Raw genomic sequence first — 21,483 nt, forward strand, 5'->3', positions numbered from 1 at the left:
CCGGACTAGATAAATAAAGAGATTTTTGAACTTTTAAAACCTTCAGTAAAAAATAGACGTGGGGAGAAAATATGTCGGTTTTTTTTTATTTTAGGTCGGAGCCGGAGCTGGAGCCGGAGTTGGAGCCGGAGCCGCGACAAAATCAAACGGCTCCGCAACGCTGCCTATAAGAAGCTTCCCTATAAAAAAAAGATGTATGTTTGTCTAGGGGATATCAAGAAATTTGGGTACAAATATAGCCAGACGCAGGGGCGTCCAAGCTTTTTTGTTTGGGGGAGGGGGTAATATTTTCAAAATAAAAATTTGGGGGGTGCCTGCGGCATTTTTTTTATTTGGGGGGGGGGGGGTAATCACCCTTTTACCCCCCCCCCCCTTGGACGTCTATGGCCAGACGTTTTAACTCTTTAATTTAAGGATTATTACTTTTTAAATGAATAAAATGTATGAAGTGAAATGTTTATTGAAGCAGAAATAATTTTTAATTTATATTGCATCATTTTTATATAACTTAACAAAATATAGTCTTACCAGGGATAAATACTAAAATACATGAAGAAATACTTTTCATCATAAACTAATCGCCTGTCAGAAATAACAATTTTGAATTATTATATATTAGTTACAAGCGGTTACGCCCCTAGCATCTAAGGGTGTATATATTAGAAAGGTAAGGAAGTTCAGAAAAATAGCTGCAAACCATCACAAGCTACTATAATCTGGAAGTATAACAGCATATAACCATCTCGAGACCGCAGTATAGCTAACCTAAATGGAGGAGAACTCAATCAGTTCTGAATCTATTGATATCTTAAGCTTACAATAAAACCTTACTACTTTATAAGTCTGACTGTCAGACGCATGGCTTCCCTGATATACTTATTCCCTTTGTTCATATTTTTCTCATTTTTTTCCAGAAAAAAAATCATCTTGGTTTTGCAATCCATTTCACTTCATTTCTTCTACCCATAAAAAAAAACACGAGTGTTTTCACAGTCAAGTAGAAAAAAGGATACTTTAAAATAGCATGAATTTTAAATAATAAATTAGAATAGCATGAATATTGAATTGCTTTATAGCACTTTTTCTTGTTTTTTTTTTGGGAGGAGTTCTCTTAATTGGAGGGGAATGTCATCCCAAACCTAAACTTTTTTAATTGGAGTTTTGTATATTTGAGGGTGTTGGATAGGGACAAACTCTACTGAGAATAGCCTAAAACCTAACCATGGCAAATACCACTACTAAAAATTAAGAACCAAATGGTTCATACATCTAGAAGATCTTATTGTACATTTAAAGCACATCCTGTTACCTAAAAATATAGGAAGATACATTTCAAGAGACATATAAAGTCCTATAATTTCAATTTCTGAAATTTCTCTGTGCCCCCAGAGCAGTTTTTACACCACAATCAGGTGCAAATTTCAATACATATTAAAACTTACATATTTAAAGCAAAAATTTTGTATAATTGAGTCCAAAAATTCTTAGAGTCAAGGCGTTTAACTTTTCTATATATTTTTTTAATGTCGGATTTAAGATATATAAGACCTAAATTTCGTTTTCAATTATTGGCAACTTCTGTAAAAATTAATAAACAAGGATGACAACATCCATAAAAAGAAGCTATAAAATCAGAAGGAAAGAATAACAAACAACAATCCTTGTAGAGTATCAGAACGATATAAACAGAACATAAATTTGTAAGTCTAAATATAACTGTGCATATATTTTTTAAATTGCTTAAATGGAGGATACAGTTAAAGGACATACTTTTAAAAGGATTAGATTATAGAGGTACCTCGCTTATGATATTGCACCTTGTTATTGTGTAATCAGGTAAAGTTTTAATTCGATAGGACAATTCTAACTTGTCTAAATTAACAAAAAGAGTTAAACGTTAGGAACGGATAGAACCGACCCTAATTTTAAAAAAGCTTCGCTGATTAAGACAACGCCTTTTCTTACTTTTAATTAATTAATTGTTCTAATTCTAAATACTAATACGTTAACATGTTCATTAAGATTTAAAATTAGCTGTACTATGTATTGCACATTATTGTTCTTGTGTAAAAAGTTGAAGACAAACAGACGTATAAAATTTGTAAGATCAGATGTGATATGGTTTCTGAATAAGCCTTGGGTAGTATAGCATTATCATGGATAAGACAATGGGCATTAAATGGAAGGACACCCCCAATGATGATACGCAGATTCAAAAGAATCACATCTGTAGATAAATATCATTGCTGGGAAATATTGGAAACTACTATCTTTAGCCAACTATTCCAGTGTTAAAGCTATTGATTGTGGAAATGTGTTTATCAAACTTTGGGTACCAATCTATTTTGAATCCCAGTGTCCCTTACCTCCCTGGGTATTATGCAATTCAACATTTTTTATTCTTCGTTTTTAAAGATTAGTAGGGAGTTAGGAACATAACAATGGACGTTAAATTTATCTTCTTAACTGTATGTAAAATTCAGTCTTTGGTTAATAAAATGATTTGTATGTAATAATAAACGAAAAGGTGAGGAGATGGGTTCGAACCTCGACCAACCGCTGCGTTATATCTGAAGACGTTGAGATTGTAATTTGCTGCTGCTTTGTCAGATGTGCGACACAAATAGTTAGATTTGAAATCAATTCCTTTTTCCAATATAAATATTGTTACTATTTGCATTATTGGAAAAGCGATAATTGGCTTTATGAAGCTCCATATATGTAATAAGTAGAATGAGTATTGCATCTGATATTGGTAATATGGATTGAGAATGATATATTGATTTATCTATATTTGATTTGTAATGGTATATTGCGGTCGTAGTTAATTTTTAGTTACAGGGTTTTTTTTATAATCAAAAAAGAAATTAGAAAATTTAAATCAAAAGGTAAATTATAAAATAAACAGTTTTAATGTATAACTTTTAAAAATTAAATTGTCCAAATGACACCTGTAGGCAGTATTTTCCACTAAAATTAGATATTCTTAATATCATTTTTAACCCTTTAATGACGATTTGAAGACTGCAAGAAATTAAAAATTGGCTGTCTTGTTTTAAGAGGCACAGCTACTCCTTAAATAATCTGTGTTTTACTGATCTCTCTAACCGATTAACCGATGTGGTTCTCTTTTACATTGCAGCTTCGCATAGCTCCTGGGAAGGTTTATAACTTTTGGGGGGGGGGGAGAGAACCTCCCCCTCCTTTCATCTTAAGTGCACATATATTTCCAAATGTCCTATCCATGCATCCCTGAATATTTGGGTGCATCAGAGTTTCATGTAAATTGAATATATGTATGTCTTATGTTGAATAGAAAAGGTATAATTTACTTCATAATGCACAAGCTTTAGACACTAGATTTTTCAGTGATGTAGCGCCATAGCCTAAATTATGTACGTTTTTTGATACTTGATTTATTAACAGCGGCACCACTCTATTATTTATTTGTCTGTCCAGTCATCCATCAGTTCTTCAGTCAGTAATGCTATTGGGGATATGACATTTCCTCAGCTGCAATAAAAGATAAAGGGATTAATTTTTTGTATGAAGATTCCTATAACAATGAGCACAAAGTATATAATTTACTTGGTCCGTCGGTCTGTCAGTCATGCTACAAAATATAAATATTTTAAAAACACATGTGAAAGGTTTCATGATTGTTCTTTAATAAATTCAATCTTGCTTTAAAAATTTGCTCTTTCAATCACGTTTTTCCTATTCCTATCCATTATTTTTGTGCTTTGAATCAATGGATGTCGTCATCCTTGATTTTTCTTTATTATTTAGAAATTATGATAATAAATAATCGAAAATAAACGATTATCATTCAAAGTGCCTATAGAAATAACGTAATACTGGCCTACCATTAGTCATTTAAAATGTATGCTGGCCTGCCATTGGTAATTTAGTCTGTGTATTAGCCTATCATTAGTCATTTGTATTGTATGATGTTCTTTTTGTATAGGCACTATAAAGAGCTTCTACACGAAGAAGGCTCCACATCACTTAAAATTTAGATTTTACTTGCAACTAACTTTGAGCATTTTCTACCTAAAAATTAATCATCACAAGGGGAGAAAAAATTACGAGAAAGTAGTAAAAAGCAAAAGATTCTATCATATCTTTATTTTTTTATGAATTGGGGAGGATATTCTTTAAAGAATATATGAAAAAGACTTGCATAAAATTTGCTTTGAGTTCTTAAGTTTTTTTTCCTTGATCATGAAATTGGGTTGAGATAAATGAAAGGTTTTGTGAATTTTAGTTCATCCAATTATATGAACCTAAAAAAGGCAACAAACAAAACAAACTAGAACGAGGGTAGCTATATTTATAAGTAGCGCAGCATTAAGTATTAGTATAATATGAGGTGGGAAAAGTACAGTTCAGAGAGAGAAAGAGAGAGATAGAGCAACTGCGACGAAGTGCCTTGAGTGTCTAATTTTTCTCTCTCACAAACTTAATTGTGTCTTACGAATTTATTGTATGTAAAAAGAATAGGTTCATTTGAAAGTAAGTAACTTTTTTATGACTTAAAAGATATTTTCTATCGGATGAACGGACGCACAGACAAACAGACGGATATATCCTAAATGTCGAGAAGCTTCGCTGCTACACGATGAAAACTAAATGAAGTAATAAATGGATTTTAACTGCAATTGATAAAATCCTGTAAATTTCTTGATTTTTATTGAATTTCTTTCAAACATTTAACGTTTCTTGAAATGAAATTCATTTTCTGAAAAATGATCTTAATATTTTTTATTGTGTAGTACATATTTTCTTAATTTGGTTAGTTAGAATGTTAAGTATGCAAAGGTAGGCGGTCAGGGATAAAGGGTTAGCACAATGGATTAAAAATACCACCCCTCCCCCACATTATTTCTTAAGTAAATGTTAACCCTGGAAACTAGCCCAAATGGGGACATACTGGCCTCATTTCAGAAGGTCCAATCAAACAAGAAACTTTAAAGCTTGCATATTGCAGCAATGTCTGGCACGTGACATCAATGGTAAGCACAGTATCTATGCCTTTGCAAGTTAACAAGCGCAATTATCACACATTCTCAGTTTGGACTTACAGATGAAATTTAACGATTGATTGTCTGTTAGGTGTTGGAATACCTAATACCCTGGTTGTAAGAGTTCTGGCTAGATTTGTAAGATGATCCTATTCTAGATACAATTTATTGCTGGTTAAGTATTATGTTTAATTGTTTCTAAAGAGCTTAATGTATATCATATACAAAAGTTCCCTTCAAAAACAGAATACAAGTGTCCTGTCATTGGCTCAGATTCAGAATTGAAACTGCGTAGATGCTGTTAACCCCCATTCAATCATGTTTGAAGACGAACAGTCCATTAGACGGACGGACATGCAAAAAGTAACTTTTACCTGGAATATTATTATAGATTAAGGTTTTTTGTTTGTCCGCTTAGATCTCGCTAACCTCTCAACTGATTGAGTTCTTTATTTTAGGGAAGCCCTTCAAGTATAGAACAACTTGATGGTACGGGCCAATAATACTGTAACTCCAATCCCTCACAGCCCTGTGGAAAGCATAATTTAACTCCTACAGACTATTTTATAATCCCACGCGTATATTTCTCTTTTTTATCCAATTTTGTTATTTATATCCAGAACAACTCCTTTTCTTAACACATGAAGAAAGTTTAAAGAGCATAGCTAATATGAAGCCACTTGTAAGCCATTTTAAAACGTTAAGAATTAGCTATATATAAAGAGTAGCTACTGATAAACCAATATATTCGTTCTGTATTTTTATTAGGATCTTTATTGGCAATTATAGCGATACTACAGCCATTTCTAATTGATACTATTATATTCAATTTTTAGCACTGTTTTACAATTGCTTTCAAGTCCTAATTTGTCATTTAATTGTACGATATGAAAATTGTCATAAAACAAGGACAATGACATTAAATAAAAGCGGAGCTTTTATAGAAATTATGTTATTCTGTTGGACATAAAACATTTTTAAAAAGGAATTATAATTATAAAAAAACATCTACAATAAGAAAAGCTTTACAAGTAATATAATTAATTGTTATATATATTTTTAAAAATGAATGTATGCTAAATGGATTATATTATTACCCATGACAAAATATCAATCTTCCAAGCTAAATTTACATTCTAAATAAGAAGAAGAACAATTAAATCCAAAAAAAGCTCTTTTAGTTTTTGTAGTAAAAACGCTACGCATTTTAAAGCATTCCGTTGATTAGAATTTTTATTCCTAAAAAGAAAGAAAATTACTATCTTTTTATCAATCATCAAAAGGATCTTTTGTTGCAAACAGTCAGAAAGACACACAACTAGAAACTTATTATTTTTGTTTGAAGAACGACCGAACATAAAAAGTCACAAAAAATATTGAAAAATAACGAAACCTCAAACATTTTTGGGATTTGAAATTTTATTTTGTCTGTGTTTAATTCAATAAAAAAAAGTATGCTTGTGTTTACAACTTTATTTTTTCATTTAATTAAGTCTTAATTTTGGCATTTAAACTTAATGTTGGTATGTAAAAACTAAATATTTACCTTATATTCATCTTTACAATGTTCTATTTTCATTCTCTTATAAAATCACTTTTGTAATACTAATCACCTGAAAACAAATGAAATTGTTAACAATGGTCATTTATCGAATAGTATTATAGGTAGCTTTCCAAGTATATTAAAATAAAAAAATATAACATAATATAATTTAAAAACCAGTTTTGTTTTGTTTCATTTAAAATTCGTGAAAAATTGACTGTAATACGATGATATACATGATTTTTCAGTATGATGAAAATTTGGTTCTAATCCAGCAGATGTTAATCGGTTTTTAAGCCGTACTGGAACATTTGTGAAGTTAAAGTTGATAATGCAGACTTGTGTCTCTTATTAACGACAGGTACTGTAAATGATTCCTTGGATATGTCATTATAGTTTAAAATATTTATGTTTTTAAGATTTTAAAATCTAATAATAAACATGGATGATTTTATTAGTTTTAGTCCTTAAAATTAAGGTTCAAGCAGGGATTGTTACACAATATTTCACTTCTATATGCATTATGGGGTTTATAGCAGAATCTTAGGGGGTAAGACAATAGATGGATTATTTTTTATTAACTAGATAATCACATATGTATATTAAAATCATCGCTAGAAAAGTTGTATAAAGTCCCAAAAGTTTTGAAGCAACTAATGAGAGAACGTGTTTAGTTTATAAACCTTATGAAATTTGTTAAAAACTTACAATTAAAACAAAAAACAGAACAAAAATGAATTGTAATCCAGACGTAATAATATTACTTTTAAAATGATTTTTGCTTTTTTTAGCTTATCACAATAATCTAATCTTTGAGAAAAATGTACAAGAAATATTAATTTTATTTGTTGTAACTGTGTCGTGGCTGTTCTATAATGAGTTTGTATGTCTGTAACATGTAATGGTCCCAAAAATTTTTTAAAGCGAAGCTTTTCTATAATTAGGGTCGGTCCGTCCGTCACAGTTAGCTCTTTTCGTTAATTTAAACAAGTTAGTATGGTCCTATCGATTCCAAACTTTGCATGGTGATTCCTGTAGTAGTTAGGTACAATTTAGAAAGCGTAGCAACTCTATAATCAATACCAGAATGTCCGTATGTCCATTTTAAACATGTCGATTTTTTACTTTTTTGACAACAAATTTTTGTATGTTAGAATTATCCGATTCTTCTGATTTTTTTAAAGCTGATTCCTATTACAACCAGGTATGTTATAAGCGAAGCATCTCTATAAACAAGTCCCAAAAATGAAAGTATATTCTTAAACAGTATCATCTATTTATGCACTTTTGCAACCAATTTACTCACAATATTGCATTAATATTCTGCTTATTCAGTTCTGACAATCTACAAGTGTTAAAGTTCGTTTGTCCTTCCATTTCATAATAAGCACATTCTGTCACACAATAACTAAAACCATTTTGATAGGTGCTTCAAACTGACATTGTCTAAACTTTTCCACCTTTTTTGTACATCAATTTATCATCAATAGTCTTATCCCTTAAGATCCCTGATGTGTTTGATAATTTTTGTCAGGCAATAGATTTTATTCATACCTTTTGGATATTGGGAAAAACTGTGGGAGGAAGATGAATTTATTTTTCATTGCCTACTGCCTCCCTCTGCGTTAGCTACAATTAATTGTTTTGCATCGTTGCCTTGAGTACGAGAAATAGAGATAAATTAGAGAAAACATAATCAAAATTTGAAATCAATACAATAATAGCCGTCTTACCCTTAGAATCTGGTGGTTCTGAATTTAAAGGGAGAAGAAAAATTGCCCAAAACCATCCTAACCTTTTATTTAAAAAGTAAAAAGTCTAAAATCAATATAAGACATAAATCAAGCTTCACTTTTATGAAGAACTCAATCGGTTTAGCGAGTTCTTAGGGTGTAAGCAAGAAAACCCTACTATTACATAATATAGGATATCTTCAAATATTATTTTCTTTTTATAAACTTGAAAAAAAAGCAGAAGAAAAATCTAACATTTTTTATGTGAAATACAAAAGCAAGAAACTGGAGTAACCCACTCTAGACCTCTTAACTCTATTGTATTTATATTGTAGTATGATCTTGAATATGACATTCCAGCACAACTACCAGTCAATCAAAACTTGGGGGTACTATATGGCAGCTTCAAAGCTCCTTTTAAGAATCCGGCTAACTGTTTAATTTTTGCAGTGATCCTGAAACAGCCAGCTAGCTGCCAAATTTAGTAAAAAAAAAGTTAATCAAAGTTTTGGGACTTTGGCAGCTTTAGATTATCCTTCAAGCAGTCAAGTTTGGCAGCTTAAAGCCATAGCAATGTAATAGCAGCTTATATTATGTAATCATGAATAGCTTTCAAACAGCTAAACTTTAAGATTGTTTATGAATAGGTAGCATAAGAGCTTAAACAGCTAAATGTCCGTCTATCAGATTAAATTACGGTTGACTGGCTACTTAAATACCTAGATAACTCATAATATTCATTTTTTATGTCATAGTTTACTGTTCTTTTCTTCATCAAATATTACCGGCTAATTCTAATTTAAAGGTTGTAGTCACAAAAGGAACCTTTCAATCGTGTAGATAAATTACTCAAGCTAGGATTCATATTATATCAGGAAGGAAAAGGAAAAGGGGGGATAATCTTCAACTCTTTCTTCCCCAAATACTCAAAACTATATTGAAGGATTTCTCAAATAAGAATTTGGGAAGATTAATTTTTTTCCCATTGCCCTATCCCCATATCCCTGGTGAAGATAGAAAGAGGATAGAGATATAAAATTGGATAGAGAGTGACGGCTCAATTAAAATTGCTACATTTTCTCAGGATCGGAGACATGCATTCTATAAATCAAAGTTTTACAGATTTTTTTCATTATTTATTGGTTGATTTTCATTGGAAAACTATTTTAAAGAATAAAAATGTATTTAAGCAATGCCTATCAAAGTATAAAAAAGTATACTGCAATAAAAATCATATTGATATATTTTTTATTTCGACATGAATTGTTTGATCTTATTTCATTTCAAAATGTTCTTGTTTCATAGAAAAAAAATATATTACATAGCCTAATGTTTCTGCAATACTTATTTACATATTTTTTTCTTGAATCAATTTTTAGAGTAAGTTTCCCTACCCACATTTTCTCATCTCATATCATACGGATATGAGAGGAAGGGTTTTTTTGGAGCCACAATAAAACATTTTTATATTCGTTTGTATAATAGCTTGTAATATCTAATGATATCTGGTGTATCTTTATATCGAAGGATATCGCTAACCAATAGGCTTTCCTTTAGATTGAAGCTTCGGGAAGGTTTTTATTTAGGAAAGGATACCTCCACCTTCCAAGAAAAACACATTTAAAAGGAGAAAAAAATACTTTTAAGTTGATACAAAATTACAAACCTATCATAATTAAATGCTTTGCGTTTAAAATTAAAACTTAAGGTTGTTGTCATACTTTTAAAAAATCATTTCTATATTTCTCAAAAACTTCCACCGTGTTTTGAGTAGAATGATATGTAAAAGAGAATAAGATTGATAGCTCAACAATTTAATTTTCTTCTTCCATTCATTGTATGAACAGATTTTCATGCACTCTAAGAAAGTGATACTTGCAGCTGGTTAAAATAACGATACACCCCCCCCCCCAAACTCCTTTACCCGATCCCCTCCCCTCCAACTGGGTGAACAAAATGGCCAATATACATATAAGTTCCATTTTAACCGACTAAATTGACGACAACTTTTTTTCCATGTCAATATATCCACGTGTACAATATCTATTACGTACAAGAGCGTCCAAGAGAAAGAATCCTTTGAGATTTATTAAAAAACAAGCCAACAGTTCTAGAGAAACAGTTAGAATATAAAATAACATCAATAGGCAAGGGCGTCCAAGCTTTTTCATTTGGGGGATGGAGGGGTAAAAATTCAAATATAGGGGTATAGAAATTTTTTTGGGAGAGGGTAATCACCCCTTCCCCCCAAAATCGGACGTCCTTGTCAATAGGTAATTGTAGATAAAAGTTTATTTAATATCATATACGATACTTTTACATTCTTCGTTAAAGTCTCTGAATTAGCACTAAAAAGTGTTAAGATTTTTCAGTAGATTGCTTATTTAATTAAACTTTTAAAATTTATGAATATAATATACAAGGAATTATTAGTTACCTTTTTTAGGGGATTACTTATACAATATGGATCTTCGGGGATGTAAAGGGATGAGACTAAAGACAATAAATTGATATACACTTTTGATTAGGTAACAAACTTTCCTCTTATGTAGATCAAAATTAATGTTGGAAAAGTTTAGATACTGTTAAAATTGAAGAAACTAATCATAGTCCCCAAAGTTATTTTGGCCTTAAGAGAAAGTGCTTGTATAAGTTTGGGGACTAATATTTACTGTACAATTTTTAATAAATGTTTTTCTAAGAATTTTCCTGTTTGGGGGCCATAATTTCTAAAACTTAAAATAGTTAAAAAGAAAGGATTTAATATTTGATGCTAAATTTTTAAAATTATATATTGGGCATTTCTTTTTTAGAATTATGTACATGACATAGTTTGTTCAGACGGTTGTTTTTAATTTTATTAAATATTTTAATAAATATTTGAACAATCACAATTTTAGTTTAAAGGAAGCAATGGGGAACAAAAATTTTAATATTTACAATCTGTCAAAAAACAAGGACGCCCTAGTTATAAAGTAGATGCAACTAATAATATGCCTAAATTTATTGCCTAAATGCCATTTTTTCCATATTGAACCTAAATTATATTCTTAGAAATTAAATATTTAACATTCAGCGTAGCTCCTCTGTGATTCATCTTTCTTATTTATGATATTATTTAGAATCAATGCGCTGCAAATTAGAGCATAGGTTTTGCTAAGCAAATGTAATTTATTGAAATAAATATATATTATTTTTAGTTCACTGAACGGCCATCCCAGGTTATTAAACTACAAATAAAGGATAAAAATTTGTTATTCTTTGCAATTTTTATATACTTCTATCAGACGCAGATATATCATAAACTGGTTATGGATGTTGTCATCCTTGTTTATGAAATTTGTTATTTGTAAACTCATGGAATGTAATAAGAACCATGTTAAGAAATATTCTATTACACATGTTATGAGTTTTACTTTCCATGGTAAAAAAAAACAATTATTTCCATAAATTGCGCAGCAGTATTAATTTTACGGGAGGGGAGGGGACAATGGAATGTAAATTATGCTGTTACCCAAAATTGCATAAAAACTTTATCTCATTTGTTTGCAAGCAAACTATATACGGTAAAAATATTAGATATATTATACATTAATAACGAAATAATTTTACATTTCATTTGTAAAAATCACGAAACTAAAGTACTTTACTTTGTGACACTGACGGACATGTCTTAACTATAGAATTGTTTTTTTTTTCTCGTTTCATAGTAATTTGGTAGCGCACAGGCTATCAAAATCTCTTTTATGCAATATCATGTGAGTGAATTTATTAATTTTCGTTTCAAACTCTTTTATAAAAAGTTCTACATTTCTATTTTGTATTCTATCTACAAAAATGGTTTGCTGATATATAATTTAGGTTTCTTGTCTATAAATAATATATATCTTATAGATATACACTATAAATAACGCAGCTACTCTACAGATAGTATTCGTCTGTTCTGTACGTCCATCAAACCGTCCTTATCTATTTATTCATAGTGTGGGATTGCCCCCCTCAAATCTTTAAACTCTTTAATTTACCTTCTTAAATACAAAGTTTGGACATCCATGCTGATTTAACAATACTATTTTCATTATTGGTGAGAAATAAAGCATACTTTTAATGCTCGTTACTTAAATGTTCTTGTGTATATGTAGATATATAATTTATTTTCTAGTGTATATTTTGTTGTAAAATTACTACCAAGTAATAACTTCTTACAATATACGTGTCCGAACTTGCTAAAAATACACATTTTGCCAAAAAAAAGTTGCAATATCTGTTGTGGCTGTTTTGTCCAAATATTAAACCGTTTTTTAAGTATAGGTGTTGTGTCATACCAAAGATGTTAAAAATGGTACCGTACCTACCTGCTTTGTTCGGCACAGGACATAAAAAAGTTTGAGTAGGGGAAATCCCTTGGCCCAAAGCAAGGCCCAACTCATTACCAGACACAGTGAGGATCTCCAGACAAAGATCGTGTAATCAAAGGGTTGGTTGTCTGCTATGTACTGTAAAACGGATATGAGGTGAATGACCAAGAGTCTAGCCTTGAGCCAAAGTGCAACTCGCCCATACGACATTATCAGAAACATAAGGGTTAATTTTCTTAAGACATTAATATATACAAGCGGCTACGCCCCTAGAGGCCTCTAGTGGCATTTAAATGTTTTTAATTTATTTTAAATATATAATTTGAGAAATAATTTGTCTATGTTATCAGCTCATAAATTCATGCTTCTACGCAGCGCGACTACGCAAGCGAGACTACGCTAGCGACACTATGCAGCGAAAATATTTTTAAAAAAATTTGATTTTATTGTGATTTCTCTTGGGAGGGTGGTGGTACCCTCCCCCAAAATAGTTAAAAACCTTCCCGGGACATATGAGAATCTACCCTGTTAAGGAGAACCCAATCGGTTCAGCGGTTAGCGAGATCCTTCGGTACAGACACACAGATACACACACAGACAAACAAACATCCTGTTACTTTAGTATAAGGATAAAAGAGCTTCGTAATATTCATGGACATGAAAAAGAGGGTTTGAAAAATAGTCAAAAACTCATCAATAAGGCGTTGCAAAAAAATTATAGGCGTGCTTCAGAAAGGAACAGAGATAGAGAGATAATAGGTAGATAGAGAGAGAGAGGGGGAGAGAGGAAGAGAGAGGAAGAGAGGGTGGGAGAGAGATGTATTTTTGTAAAGGTGGGCAATTTTGACACCAAATTTTGCACTTTTTGAGTTTTGATCAAAATGAAATCGTTTTGCCGCCTTACACCATCTTACTTACTTACTTTCCCCCCGCGCGAAATTGCACAGGGATGGACAGACGCGACAGCCAATATTTACAGGAAGGGAGGGGACATTTAAATGTAAATTACACTAGTATCCAAAGTTTTATAAACATGTTGCCTCATTCGTTGGTTTTAAAGCTTTCTTACTGTAAGATCTTGTTCAAGGCAAAGGGCATATAAGGAAATACTGCAAAAACTAAACCGCTAGAATCTATGCGGCTAAGTTTAGCGGCTGCCGATCCCTTGGTGCTACTTTTACTTGATGATGTAAAACTGCAAGCAGATTAAAAAGATATATTTGTTACACGTAGTGCATAGAAAATTTTGGAAGGAAGATGACAATGTTAGATTATTATTCTACACACTTTTTCCTCCAATAAAACCAAGCTTTCAAAGTTGTCCTATTATTTTAAGTTGTAAGGATTTTTTTGTCCAATTAAATTCTTCTTTTTTATGGATATTTTACATAGATCCATGTATGATTTCAGGCTAATCTATTTCTTAATTTAAGTCTTTTGATGATTCTAAGCTATTTTTCTACCCTTGTAATTATGATCTAACAGACTATAGAGGAAAATTTGTTTACTCTTAGTCGGGGCAAAACTGGAAACACGGATGATTACGTTAAGTATAAGCATGGCTTTAAAAGTGTGAATAGCGGAATACCTTGATTCTTAGTCATTCAGAACATATTGTATAAGCTAACCAAAATATAAATCAACACAACCCATGTGACATTACAGGCAATATACTCTTTGAATGCACAACCTTTGTTTGGGAGTCCTTACTATGGATGCTATTGAGGCCAAAAACAAATATATTTCTAATTATATTAAAGAATGAGATACAATTACTTGCACCTTATATAAGCATAATTGCATTCATAGTTCAATTATTCTACTTCAAGTTTTGTATTTTAAAATATATTTCATTTAGTAGAAAAAATACTGAGATACTTTTGAAAATAATTATTTTTGTTTCGCGTATACCTAAATTACTCTGCTTCTATATCTTAAAAATGCACTTATTAGAATAAAAGCTACTCTGTAACTTAAGTTTGCTTTGAAGACACATAAAAATGTTTTTAAGATATTGTACTATTTTGTATCTTCCAGCGGTTAAGCCCCTAGCATTTTAGGTGCTCTGTATTAAAAGAGGAGGGAGGGAGGAAAGCATAAAACTACTCCTTGACCAAAATCTTAAAAAAGAGCCTCTAAAAATCTCATAACCCATAGAAAGAGGCCTTAAAATAAGAAATTTATTGGTTCAGTGGTGAGCTAGAATTTTACGGACTAAAGAATTTTACTTTCTAAAGAAGGATAATGATTAGAAATATATGAAAAACAGTTTTCCATTATATCAAATGTTCCGCTATAATTTTATTTCTAATATTTTTTTTGTTTAGTTCCAACTTTGTGCAAATATATTCTTGTTCTAACTTACAAGAAGGTTGAAAAATTATAGGCCTTTCAAGGAAAAGGAAAAATAAGCAGGGATTTAGGGATAAGTAGGGAATTTAAGGGATGAGACAATGGACGATATATTTATGCACATCCACAATAAGGATAAACTAAATTACCCCTTCTTTAGAATAAAATTATTGGTTTGAACGTTTGATCGATGCTAGTTTGGAAATAACCAATCAATTCGCAATAAAAGTACCCAAAGTTTTTAGCCAACTAAATTATAAAACGTTGGGTACCAGTGTAATTTACTGTCCAATGTCACCTTCCTCCCTGGAAGCAATAAGCTATAAGTTAATCTTCACCTAATATTGTGTGTAAGATATGCTTCAATAGTAAGTGAATACTTGGGTATATATTACATTATCTGCCACTGAACTCTCCCTCCTTGAAAAATAAAGAGTTTTGTAAGGCATAAAAGTGCATGTTTACTAATTTTACATGTCAAAAAAAGTGTAAAAAGTAAATTTTTAAGGCAAAGCTTTTCTAGAGTCGGTTCTTTCGTCCGAAACGAAAAGATTTTTTCGGTAAAATAGGCATGTTAGAATTATCCTATCAATTTCAAATTTGACATGGTGATTTCTGTAAAAGTTAGGTACGATTTATAAAGCATAGCAACTCTATAAAGGTTATCAGAATGTCCGTGCGTCCATTTAAAAAATATTTATTTTTAACTTTTTTGACAACACTATTTTATGTGATATAATTTTCCTATTTATCTAATTTTTGGAATACATGACAACAAAGTACAATCTCATAAGCGAAGCATATCTATAATCAAGTCCTTATAATGTAATTATGTCCTTAAACAGTATCCTCTATATTTAATTAGTTTTGCATTAAAAATTATTACAATTTTGTTCATACTTATACAATACATTCATATACTACTTATTAAGTTTTGACATTCTACAAGTGCTAATATTCGTTTGTGCTAATGTTTCAGAGCTTCGATTTTATGAATGTTATCATCCTTGTTTTTCAATCTTTCTGGTGAAATTATAACTGACGTAATTTATTTCTTAATTTATAAATAATTGAACCAAGGCCAATTAATTTTTATTAGCAAAGCTGCTCTATTATAAGGATATGTCCATACGTTCGTCTGCTTTAATACCATTATAAAGATATAACTGTAACTTTTAAATCGACCTAATCATAGACGTAGTTAAAAAAGGGTAAGGTTTATGTCTGGCCGTTAATATCTTAATTACCCCTAAAACTAAATGTAGGTGTTTAGTTTTTTAGGAGCGCAGCTTAATTGCTTTACTGTATTCTACTGTTTAAATTTTTAATAACATTTATAACTATTCAATACAACTGACAAATGTATAAGCTTAATACTCAAATTAATATCGTATTTTTTCAAATAATAAGTTTTTAGGATGGAGAGGACATTACCACCTTAATTAATCTACAACCTTTTTTCCCCCAACATTATCCATCTTTAGATCAAATACAAATGATGGAGATTTTAATCTATCAACTATTGTCTTTTCCTTGGATTTAAATGAAAACAAACATACCTAAAAAGTAAAATAACGTTAATTTAACTGTTTTGGAGTTCTAAATTATTAGGTATTGATTTCATTGTTCAAAATTACACGACTTTAAATCGGTTGTGTATTATAGTATAGTATAATGTATAATTATAGCATTGTCAATACGTTTTACAAAAAATGAAATCAATACATGCAATTAAAAACATGGATCTATTAAGAATATATTTTAAGTAAATGCAACAGCTTAACAACTTTAGAGACATCTATTGAACTTTAATTGATTGGTTCATTAAGTTATGTGTAAACGTTTCAACACAAATTGTACTTACAAAAGATTAAATTTTGTGTATATTCATTGGGTATATACATCAATTTATCAAACATTGTCTTATCCTTTTAGATCCCAGCTTGTCTGACTTTAGGCTATGTTACTTATATATTTTAATCTTGAGGTGGTTTCAGGCTATTTTTCTGCCCGTAGAATATATAGACTTAGAAGCTAGGGGCTCAACCGCTAGTTACATAACATTTCAGATTTGTAGTAGCTCCATCTAAAATTGAAATATCAATAAATGAATGATCAAATCTTTACAGCAAAAAAATCTTAAAAGAAATATCGATTATCTTTTATTGTTTTAACCAGGGATAAAAAGAAAGGTAAGTTGTTTTTGAAATGTAACTTGAAAGTTTGTTTGTAACTTAAGACGCAACGACGAGTGAAATGGACGAAACGATGAAATTACATATTGACAGACAAACTTACAGACTATTTTTCGTACAGATATACAGATAGAATAAGGAGGTAGGGAGAATCTAAATTAGGCACTACCCAAAGTTTCATAAACCCGTTCTCTCATACGTTGGCTTAAAAACTTTTAAGACCTTCAATAAATCATGTTCGGTGATAACTTTCAGTACTAAATTTTACCACCACCAAGTTTAATCGTCTTAAGGGTTAATTTTGTATATTTTCACTTAGAGTAGTTACAAATTTGTCGTCAATCGTCTTATTCTACACCAATCTAAGCGACTTCAATTCAGGCATAAGTTTGTACTAAAGTCTACTTAGTTACTTATTACTTTATTTCAGCATTTTAATTTTATCTAAACATGACATACTTTTTATTGGTATTTTTTCGAACATGGGAAAAAATTTTTAAATAATTAGAAATAAAACAGTTATAATAAGCACAAGTTTGTCCATTTGTAACGATGCAATTATTATTTAATTTGTTTTTTCAAATTAGTAATGACGAAGAAAAGTTATAAATTTTGATCGCCAAGAAAGGGTTAAAACTTAAACGTAATTCAATAATCAAAAATGGATAACCTTTTTTGTTATTTGTACGCTAGAGTTCTCATTTTTCAAAATTTTCATTCATTTTGGTATACAAAAATGTTTAACAATTAGATTTCCTAAGTTTAATTAAACTAGCTATCTAATAAATATTTTTAAAGAAATAATATTAATGTGTTGTCAGATATTGTTATAGTTAAAGTTTTATTTTCTCTTTAAAAGTTCATTGGTATTTATTTTCAATTATTAATGATACCAAATATTTTCGTTTATTACACATAAACTAATTAATATTTTGAATATTTGATATTCTGATTATAGAAATTTAACATTACGATTTAAGACTTATTAACTAATGTATTTCGACTAGGAATTTGACTTAAAAGTCAGCATCTTAATGTGTGGGTTAGTTTGTTATTAGTTTAAGCATATTATTTAATAAATATATATACTATTATTTAAAGTACTGAATTATTTTAACTGAGGCATAATATTTCAAACATTACTGAAGTGATTGAGTTCTCCTTTTTAGAGAAGATTCACAAAAGTCCTTTTTTAGGGTTTTTATATTTAATCCTCAGGATAATTTTAGGCCATTTTTCTACATCCGTCTTACTCCTTGTAGCACAGAGCTTATAGATGCTAGGCTTACAGCCTCTAGTGTTAATATAAAGAAAGTGCTCATAGAGTAGCTGTGCTACCCCAAAAATGTTTGAAAATTAACAAAGAGACAGTTAATAACACAAAGGTTTTAGAAATGTTAAAAATAAGTCAGCGCCACCTACACATTTATTCAGACAATTTCCCTTTTTTCGTCAGTTGAGAACCCATAACTCCCTCCCCTCTGATATTCGAGTGGGTAGGGTGTAGACTGTAGGTCCCCTTTTTAAGGGAAGAATAAAATCATCCTTGAGGATGTTGCTTACTGGTCCTACCCTGACAAAATTAAACTTTATTGTTTCTAAAATTGAAAACTAAAAAAATTTAAATGTTGGCGAAGGGGGGGTGGGTGGTAGGTTACAATTTTTTAAATTTAGGGGTTCTGCTAATATTCAAATATTAAACTTTTATACATCTCTTTGTCATTGAATATTAGCTTTAAATATACCTCCTAGTTTATTAGTGAGGCATGTTAGTAGTTTTCAAAAGCAGAACCTATACTAATCTTCTATAGGTTTAAACATGGATCATAAGGGATAAGACAATGTTCTATCATTTAAATATCACTAAACAAAATTACCCCTTTTTTAAATTTAAATTATTGGTTTAAAAGTTTATAGATGTAGTAACTCATCATATTTGATAAACGTCCTCATTGGTTTATAAAAATGAAAGAACGTATTTATTAAAATTTTTCGGGACCCAAACTAGTTAAAGTCCAATGTTCCCCATCTCTCCAAAAAAAGGACAACACAATAAGGTTTAGGGGTGTATACCCTACTAAAACTTTAAAACCCGTCATTTTATCCCCTGTAGAATTTTTAAAAATAAATTTGAAACACTTTATTTTAACTCCCTCAAAAAAATCTTGGACGGCATTGTTATAATCCTTGTAAGAAAGCCCCATAACAATGATATGATACACTCAATTTTACTAATGTAAATTAAATATCCTTACTAAATATTGAATCACATTGCCTAAATATCAATAATTTTTAATTTTGGAGCGAACCCCTATCATAAAATAATAAAGAATCGCCAATAAAAACATCTTAAATTAAAACCATTATATACTATCTAGCTTCGAAGTGAAAACAAAAACGATACTGTTCATTCCAGCGAAAACTTTGCTATGCTTTGCTTGTTATTGGCAAGAATGTCAATGTTTGAAAAACCTCTACTAGTAAATTGGATCATATTTAATTTCTTCCTATAGATTCCAAACTTTAAATTAAGATTCCTAAAACATTATGGAATAATATTGAAAGGTAGCAATTCTCTAATAATTAGCAAAAAGTCTTAAACATGCTTATTCCTCTGCATACAATCTTTAAACGATGATTCTTTGGACGATAGGAGATAATATGTAATTACTATCAAAAATGTAATTTTAACCAAATCAAGCATCATAAATATCAAGCAATTTTTTTATCGAATATTCTTAAGTCTTCTTTGTTCACTGGCACTCTATATTATTAATGTTCGTTTGTCCCTCTGTCTGAGCAATTCTTTTTTATATGAGATTCCTTCCTTGTTTACATTGTTTGGGCCTAAAACGAGACTTTAAAGGTATTCAAAATCTTACCTAATTTGACTTAATATATGTACAGGGAAGAAGATATGAATATTGAAAAACAAAAATAAAGTATTAAACTGTTATGGAAAATGAAAAATATAAGCTTTTAAATGGATTAGCTATAATAAGTATGTTTTCACATAAAAAGAATTTAATATGTTTAATATTAAAGAACAATCTAACAATAAAATATTTTGATAGGTAATTAGATAAATTTTGATATAATTTGGTTATACATATTTTTGCATTTTATGATCTACTATTTATTTTTAGAGGCATACACTTACAAGAATCTCCTCTATGTTAAATTATCCCTTTTAAAAAGGTACTTATCATTCATATCTTTAGTTCCTTAACCATCTTCAGTTTCCAGAGAGGTAGGAATTAGGCAATGGACTTCAGTTTAATCATCTCAAACAATTCATATCTTAGTTTTAAAGCTGACTTAAAGATATTTTACTTTTAGTATTACAAAAGGCTGCGACCTTAGATTTAATTGTCTCTTTATTAGGAGGTATAAAAAGGTGGCAGAAAATAGCCTTAAACCATCTTGGAATCTATGTAAAGATTACCGAAATGGAGAACCCTTTCGGTTCAGTGATTAGCGAGATATTTATTGACAAGCATAAAAACAGAACAACTTTATATGATAGGATTGCAATATCGACTAAAATCATAGTGACATTTTTCATGATTAGTTTAGGTTAGGTAGTGTAGGTAATAGTTAATTAGAGCTCTTAGTACAGTACCTCAAAGATAGTATAGACGACAAAAAAAATAACATAAAATTTGCTTCTCCCTTCATTCGTGTATTTAAGTATAGTGGGTTAGCCTAAGGGTAGATGCTTTACTGTATAAATATTTGGAATCAAATAAACACTGCACTCTAAAAGATATATTGTTTTGAAAAAGTAATATGATGTTTGTCAGTATGTCTATCTGTACTGATATGATTCTCCTTTGCATGACTTCTAATAAGTGGTCCAGGGAGAGTTTATCAATTTTGGTGAGGGTACCTCAATCCTTGTAAGAGATACCCTCCCATGAAAAAGTCCCTCCCTCCCTCGGGAAACTTTCAAAATTAAACATAAGATGGTGGGTTTACTCCCCATCGCCACTCAAGAAAGTGTCTCAAGAGGCGCCTCTAATACAAGTAATTCAGAAACTTTATAAATTCATGGTCATTATATTGTCTAATTCTTAACTTATTGAATTTTGTCTGTTTTTTTTGTTGAAATTTTTTAGAGTTCGTACCTCACTAATGAGGTGTAATGAGGGTAACTATAGCTATTTCAGTTAGGTAAATAAGTGGACTTCTCGTAATAACAATAAAAGTTCGTTCGAACATCTTACTGATGAGATGTAACAACAGTCTATTTCAGATAGGTAAATAAGTTGACTTTTT

At 30.3% G+C, this 21,483-nt stretch overlaps 1 protein-coding gene across 1 annotated transcript in view; it reads right to left on the reverse strand.

Moving 5' to 3' along the window:
- LOC145322364 (uncharacterized) overlaps positions 1–21,483 on the reverse strand; it is a 225,466-nt gene that overhangs the window by 168,690 nt on the left and 35,293 nt on the right. Inside the window, exon 2 of the mRNA XM_080164348.1 lies at positions 6,571–6,637. The gene's annotated coding sequence lies outside the window, so the exon portion shown is untranslated. The remainder of the gene's footprint in view (positions 1–6,570; positions 6,638–21,483) is intronic.

Source organism: Acartia tonsa, chromosome 6, assembly GCF_053477335.1.
Source record: "Acartia tonsa isolate MP-2025a chromosome 6, ASM5347733v1, whole genome shotgun sequence".
In the NCBI taxonomy this organism is placed as follows: Eukaryota; Metazoa; Arthropoda; class Copepoda; order Calanoida; family Acartiidae; genus Acartia; species Acartia tonsa.